Below are 8,317 nucleotides of genomic sequence, written 5' to 3' on the forward strand. Positions count from 1 at the left end.
TTATAAAAGCTAGAAAATTACTATTTGTAAATCTCACAACGAGAGATATTCTGCAACAGTATTTTGGAGTAAAGATTATTTGCCAACATAACATGGCAGTCCTGGTTAAGGACGAATGTTGCTGTAATTTAATTCCAGGAGACACCGTCTTATAAAAGCTATTGATAGGGAGGATAAACCTACAGATAGACACATAAGGAAGAAATTCAACATAATGCATGCTGTGGATAACGTAGCTGCGTCATAGAACAAAGTGAAATCCTCAACTTTGAATGGTGCTTGGAAAATATATATGGGTCAGACTGTACTAGTATCTTTACGAATTTTCCACAAGCTGAAAGTTTACAACAAATTCAAAAAGATACTGTAACACTTGCAAATGTTGTAGAGTTTCGAGAAATCATAGAGTTCTGCGCGTTTGAGTAGCTTGTGTCTCATAGAGAAGGTTTATCTAACGAAGAGCTAAAACAAAAGCAAGCTGAGAATACAGATGAGAATACGGAAATTCCACCAGCCCCACTTAAACTGACTGCAAAGAATATTGATAAAGAGTTGACACTTATAGAGAAAAATCTGCAAGTTTCTTTTGCTGATAACTCTTATCGTGAACGTAACTTAAAAAATTGCAGGAAAAATTTACAATGAGCTCAGCTCCTGCTCTGAGCTGTACAAAGAGATGGTGTGCTTTAATATCAAACAATTTTGGATAAGTTTTTTCCTCCCAAGTCAATGTTGATAATGAACAATACAACAGAAGAAAGTGTTCCTCATCCTCCAAGTATTCCTCATTCCATTGCCACACCTCAGGCAGTGATCAACATCTTTTGTTGTAACTACATAGTGTAGTACAGTATTACGAATCTTATTATTTCCTAATGTATTTCACTTCAAATGTTTTTATGCATAATATTGTACCATTGTAATTTGAGTTAATTCACTTGCAATCAGATATTTCGATAACAAAATTTAATGCCGTTTATGTTGGGACTTGAAAAATCAATCCTATGCAATTAATGAAAAATATACACCTTTGCAGAATCACGCATAGAAAATAGCAAGACGTTTGCTACTACATATATAAATAGGCTTACTTAACTTTAAATTTATCCAAGAACGACTTGTGTTACGGAAAATAATCTTGCAAACTAAGAAGTGCTATATTATCAGCCCCATATAACATGCTTTCCAATGCATTAATATGCAGTGTAAGAAGTTTAATTAAATTCGAAACATTATACTCACTAGTGTCTTGGTGAATTGGTATCAGAGGCATAATAAATATCTAGTTAATGCATGATAGCATTTTAATACTGTTTGCTGTAATTGTGTGCATACCTATGATTCTGTAGAATTAAGGACTCCCTACATTTTCCATCATGCATTCATCCCGTAGGTTCTTTCGCACTTTTGTTACTTAAAACCTCTGCTCTAAACGATCAAATGACGAGTTAGAAATAGAATCTATATCTCATACAAATCTCTCCTTACTATACTAAATAATCGTTTCTATTATAGACACAATATAAGAAATTTGGTAAAGGGATAATTTGATTAAATGGACTCTGATACTTGACTAATATTAAATTTTATCCCACCTACCCCCACTTCCCGTAACTGTTTAATAATTGAAGTATTTGAATTCAGTTTGGAAAGAGCCAGAACAAATATCAGAAAGCATCTTATCCGACGCTGTAATAATGGTCCTGCTACTGTATTAACTAATGAAAAAAAAAAAATCAATTGCGTAATCCTAGATACTCGTAAAAAATACGAAGTGGTCACGGCTGGAACGCTTTTGGCAAATTAGTCTTCTCGATCAGAACTGATTTGAGTTAAACAACATATAACAAGAGCAGCAGCAACAACAATAACAAAACAACAACAACAACAATAACAAAACAACAACAACAAAAACAACTGTGGTTTCCATTCCGTTTTATATAGTCGAGCCTGACATTTGACATCGGCGCAGCACAGGCATAGCTACTTGGATTGGAACATAAATTTGGTGAGAAGAGAACTGTCGTATAAATTTGTTCAAGACTTACTAGACATTTACTTATTCGGTGCTGGAAAACTGAAACGCAATGTCAGCTACGACAAGATTAAAAGGTAAACCGTTAAGTAACCCTATAAATATTGCAAAACATTTTGTCCAGCGTTCTTCCGCTTCTGCAATGCGCCATACCATAATAATCATTTTTAACATTAGCTAAGACTAACGTTTCTTGAGGAAGGAGAATAGTTGATTGAAATTTATTCTTTAATTTACAGCTAGAACCCTTTCTTTCTTCCTCTCTTGCTCTCTTTCTTTCTTTCTTTCTTTCTTCATTTATTTATTTTTTGTTCGATCCTGGATGGATGAAAGGCAAAATTTAGCTCGGCGGTGACATTTCAACTCAGAACGTAAAGGAATATAACTAAATACTGCAAATTATTTTGTCCGTTGCTTTACGGATTCTTCCGGCACATAGGAATAGATTTGTGGGAAAACACAGTCAATTGAATTATTCCAGTACTTGGCTAGCGCTTATTTTACTGACTACGGAAAACAGAAGGCATTGTCAAACCTGATGGGATTTGAAGTTAAAATGTAAAGAAACATGACTAAATACCATAAGAAAATTCCTCTGGTGCTCTACCGATTCTGCTATCCACCGACCTCAATTGTAATAATAATCCTTTCTACTAAAGGCACAAGGCATGAAATTTGAGGGGAGGGGATTAGTCGATTGCATCAACTTCAGTGTTTTACTGGTACTTAGTTTTTCGACCCCGAAAGGATGAAAGGCAAAGTCGACCTCGGCGGAATTTGAACTCAGAAGGTAGCGACGGGCGAAATACCACCAAGCATTTCGTCCAGCGTGCTAACGATTCTGCCAGCTCGCCGCCTTTCCAATTGTAATAATAATAATTTTCAAATTTTTGCCACGAGAGCAGCTTGGGGGAGGTGGGAATGAGTCGATTACATCGGCCCCAGTGTTCAACTGGTACTTAATTTAGCGACTCCGAAAGGATGAAAGGCGAAGTCAACCTCGGCGGAATTTGGACTCAGAACGTAGCGACGAGTCGAAATACCGCTAAGCATTTCGTCCAGCGTACTAACGACTCTGTCAGCTCATCACCTTTCCAATTGTAATAGTAATGATAATTAGGGAAATCGGTTCCTAGCAGAATTGTTAATTATTAATCATTGTTATTGTCATGAGGTCAACGAGTGAGGTTTATGTGGTCGTTTGATTTACTATAGCTGTAGAGAAATCTCTTGCAAATTCGGATCTACCTGGGAACAATGTCTGGAGAAAAAAGGTGACGAGAACACAGCTGGAATACCTTTCATCGATTTGACCAACTAACACTGATGCTTCTCATAATTCTTCAGCTAAAAGACGACAGATGAGAATCCGATATAACCTACTTCTTGCAGCACAAATTCATATATATATATATATATATATGTGTGTGTGTGTGTGTGTGTGTGTGTGTGTGTGTGTGTGTGTGTGTGTGTGTGTGTGTATGTTTATATATATGTATATATAAACATATATATATATATATATATATATATATACACAGACACACATACACATACACGCGCGCGCATACGCAAACACACACACACACACACACACACACACACACACACACACACACACACACACACACACACGCACACACACACATGCATAGCATGAGATCTCATCTCGGACTGTAAATTATAGCAATTTTATAGAATTTGAAGTGTGTGTGTGTCATTGATAATTAAAGATGGTGTCTTCTTGATATGAGTGACTGTGCTTTGATTTTTTTTTTTTTTTTTAAGAGATTAAGTTGCCCGTTTCCCATAGGAGGAGATTTTTAGTATTTCTGTTCTTAGAAATACTGCACGCTTGACTTGGGGTATCTAGATTGCACGAGACTGACGTTTCTTTACGTATCGGCGTACCGCTAAGAATTGAAGGGTATTATATACAGGAGAATGTATGCTTAGAAGTAATGGTGAACAAGCTGTTAATGTAAAGAGGAAAGAATATCAGAGATAGAACTGAATCCGAATAACAGCAGGGGGTAATATAATATGGATCAGATATAGCGACAAATTGTAATTGTGTAGTCAAATAGGAAACTTGCAATTCTGGAGTTAAGAGGCGGGTAGAGCGTTATTTTGCGGGAGCTTCTCCTGCCAGACATGCACAAATGTAATAAAGATTTCAAATTTTGGCACAAGGCCACTATTTCGGGGTAGGAGTTAAATTGATTACATCGACCCTTGTGTTCAACTGGTACTTATTTTATCGACTCCGAAAGGATGAAAGGCAACGTCGACCTCGGCGGAATTTGAACTCAGAACGTAAAGAATTTACGAAATGCCGCTAGACATTTTCCCCTGCGTACTATGCTCAAATGTAATACTGATGTTTAGAACAACAACATTGCTTTTGGTGAGATTTTTGTGTACAGCAGCCAACTATTATGTGACTTATGCGACAGACTTATGATTGACAGACTTATGCGATAGACTTATGAGTGATCGTATGGAACTTGTAATGGTAATCACGAAGGAGTTTATGATTATTCCCACCAACTTTATGAGGAATGGAAAAAAGGAAGGTATTAAATCCACATCCTTTCTTAAGAGCTAAGAGTACATTATTATGTGTTTTCAAAAGTTGGGATAATTACATGTAAATTATTGTTTGTAGCTTAGCTGAGATCTGTCTTGCTCAATCAAACCTGTGGTCAAAGGCACTCCATCCACAGCTACTTATTTCTCATACTTGTGAAATAAACGAGTTGCGGATGGTGTTAAAATGTGATATTAAAGAGATTTGTTTACTATTTTGATCGACCTCACGAAGGCTTTCTCGTCAGTTTGCTATTTTGAAGGTTGGCGAGGATATAAGATAGGTCGAGAAAGAATCACTGTTTGAGAGTAATTTCAGAAACGCTGTCATAACTGGAGACCTTGGTGGGCTTAAATTATTGCAGAGGTACGTCTTTATAGTCAGTGAAATAGAATCACAGGGAATTTGGAAGTGAGAATTACTTCAGAGCCCATACCCACTAGACGGGAGGAGTTGAACCGATATTACAAACTATTGAAACATATTTCATTTGTACAATGTACTAGCCGCATTAAATACTTGAAGATGGAATTGTCCAGAGTTAACAAAACAAGGTTATGCTAGTGACAGAATAGAATTTGTCAACCTCCTGTTTGGTTGTCTTGTTGGCAGATCCTTTCTAAAAATGGTTTAACTAATAATCATCGTGAATAAAGGTGGGGTCTTATAAGGGAACAATAAGAAAATACAATTAATAGTAATTTTAACAAAGTAATCCAAATCATCTTAAATTCTGCCGTCCAGTCGTAAAACTATTTATTTAGAAAACTAGTGTGTAAATTATCATTATTTAATAAAAATCCAAGATGGCGAGCGGCAGAATTGTTAATATGCTGAGCGAAATGCTTAGCGATATTTCGTCCGTCTTTACGTTCTGAGTTCAAATTCCGCCGAAGTTGACTTTGCCTTTCATTCTTTCGAGATCGATAAAATAAGTACCAGTTGAGCACTGAGATCGATGTAATCGACTTGGCCCTTCCACCGAAATTGCTGTCTTTGTGCCAAAATTTGAAACCATTATTTAATTTAAATTTTGATGAAGGAACAATAAATTATATCGACTGAGTACTTGAATGGCATTTATTTTATTTTACTCAAGAAGCAATACAAGGAAAATTAACCTCGGCGTGTTATTTCCCACGTCAAAACAAAGGTCACGTGTTTGGGAAAGGTGGATATAGTCATTCTATTGAAACGACTTTGGTAGATGCCTGATACTTACTTCAAAATATGCAACCACAACCACATAATACTAGGAACGAAGCAAATTAATGACATGGAATTGAAAGTCAACACAAAGGTGACAAACTATTTTTATGTTGGAAGGCCGCATTGAAGTTTACTGCCATCTGACAAGACCACATTTCGAAAAATAATTTATACTGTTGAACCTATTATTTTATAAAATATTTTTTGATAAAAACTTTGACAAACGTAAGAAAAACGGAGATTTGGAATAAGGAAACCCATCGTGACTTATTTAAATTTTTTCTTTTTTTTTTTCAAAAGTTTCTTCCAATTTCTATGACTTAGACACAACTATGACTACTTTTGGCAGGTATAAATAAAAATATAATTAGGTGTTTCTAAAATTCTCATGTTGAAAAGGTAGGTCTTTAATAAAATTAAATCAAGAATTGACGCAGGTATGGTCAATAGGCGCAGGCATGGCTAATAGGTGCAGGTGTGGCTGTGTAGTAAGAAGTTTGCTTCTAAAAACACATGGTTCTGGGTTCAGTCCCACAGCGTGGCACCTTGAGCTACTGTCTTCTTCTATAGCCCTAGGCTGAACTAAGAATTGTGAGTGAATTTGCTAGATAGAAGAAGCCCGTTGCGCGTGCGTGTTTCCGTTCGTGTTTGTTCTCCAACACCACCTACAAACCGGTGTTGGTTTGTTTACGTCTCCAACTGAGTTGTTCGTCAAAGAACTGGTAGAATAAGTTCCAGGCTTTAAAAAGTAGGTCCCGGAGTTGATCTGTTCGACTAAAACTTTTCAGGTGGTGCTCCAGCATGGCTGCAGTCATATGACTGAAACAAGTAAAAGAAAACAAGAGTATATTCCAGTATAAGGATTTTTCATCAAACTTCTTTCAAGAGACTGCACCTTAACTGTTCAGAAAGCCACTGTCTAAGATATTTCGCCAACATCTTAAAGTGATTTTTCTTTCCTCAGTCGTAATGTATATTACTAATTCTATTTAAACTAAACCTCAAGATAGGTTGGGGGAAAATGGCATTAGGAATCCTTTAAAATTGGGAACAAAGCTGGTGTCTTTTGAGCGAGCAATAAAAATGATTAAGTTTAGTTTGGTTAATTAATCCAGTCCGTTTAAATTCTGCCTTTTAAACGTTCGTGTAATTAGAACAGTAATGGCAAAAATTACCATTATAATATTGATTTCTAACATAGTCACATGTTACCAGATTTAAGTGAAGGAAAAGATTATATATACTGAGTACTTGAGTAGTACTTTCTTTATTTCATCCTTGAAATAACACAGGTAAAAATAACCTTGGTATGATTTTTCTTACGTCAATACAAGAGCCGGATATTGGGGAGGGGGAAGTATAGTCGATTGAACTAACTTAGGAGATGCTTGGTACCTATTTTACCAACTTCCAGAAGGATGAAAGATAAAGTGTATCTGTAAATATCAAATGCGAGTTAGTGATCGGAGTCCGGCTCGTTAGTGTTTCTGCCGCTGCATCGCCCTTCACTCAAATTAACGAAAATAACTGAAATTTGTAAAGAGGGCTACAGATGACCTTGGGCAGAATTTGAAATCAGAACCTGGAGAAAGTAAACAAAATATTATAAGCACTTAGTTGAACGAATCTGAAAACAAGGGGGGAAAAAACAGAATATGCCTAGCTGAATGGTCTAATAAGACTGGAAGTATCTGGGGATTTCATCATTTGGCTATAAAGCCCATTTCCACTCCAATCTACATTAGTTACATTGTTCAAAACTTTCAGTCAACTGATCTTATAGAAGTTCTCTATCTTGCTTGTTCTTAGATTTTAAACACTTATAGAAGAGCTTCTGCCGATCATTTGCCTGAATAATCTCAGTTAATCAACTCTCCATGATACAGATGTGAAGCCCTACCTTATTCGTACTTGGTCCGACGTGCTATGCTTCTACCCATATCGCCAGCCTTCTCTCACATCAAAACCTGTGTGGTAGATCAGTATAACCGGAGACCTGAAAGAACTTGAACTCGTAGTGTAAAGAAAATAATGCAAGTACTTATAATGCATTTATAAGCATTTAGTTTCCCAGGGAAATGGTAGGGGGAGAAGGGAGAAAACCCTACTGCCTCAGCCACCTACAACACCATTTTCTTCATCTAAGCTAGTTACTATTAATATACTCAACGGTAATTATTACTTATACCGCTCTCCCATTTCCAAATATTTCACCCGTTAGCTAAAGTTTATTCAACTACAGAAAGATGAAACAACATAAACAACACCAACAATCTTAACTTTCTGTCGGTCCCAGCTTTTTTATTATTTCGACTCAGCAGTATAATTAAATTCAACATTTTTCCCAACCTACCCTCTCAGCTATCCTCTGTAACAGTCCGGTCTCTCAAATGTTTTCACATTGTTTACCTTGTATGGAATTTTCAGAAAAACTTTATTCATATTAAACAGTTTTTTTTTGTTATTTTTTTCTCTTATTTTTC

General features: G+C 36.2%; 1 long non-coding RNA gene across 2 annotated transcripts in view; it reads right to left on the bottom strand.

Moving 5' to 3' along the window:
* Positions 1-1,919: 1,919 nt before the first annotated feature.
* Positions 1,920-8,317, bottom strand: part of LOC128249902 (uncharacterized) — a 14,184-nt gene continuing 7,786 nt past the window's right edge. The window contains exons 2-3 of one of the 2 annotated variants that reach the window (XR_008266052.2): positions 7,735-7,830; positions 1,920-2,353 (exon numbers count right to left, since the gene is read on the bottom strand). This is a non-coding gene — a long non-coding RNA (uncharacterized LOC128249902). Of the gene's footprint in view, positions 2,354-6,219; positions 6,654-7,734; positions 7,831-8,317 lie in introns of those variants that run through there. The other variant, XR_016242501.1, reaches the window with a different exon arrangement.

The sequence above is a fragment of the Octopus bimaculoides genome, chromosome 1 (genome assembly GCF_046866305.1).
Source record: "Octopus bimaculoides isolate indiv1 chromosome 1, ASM4686630v1, whole genome shotgun sequence".
Classification (NCBI taxonomy): Eukaryota; Metazoa; Mollusca; class Cephalopoda; order Octopoda; family Octopodidae; genus Octopus; species Octopus bimaculoides.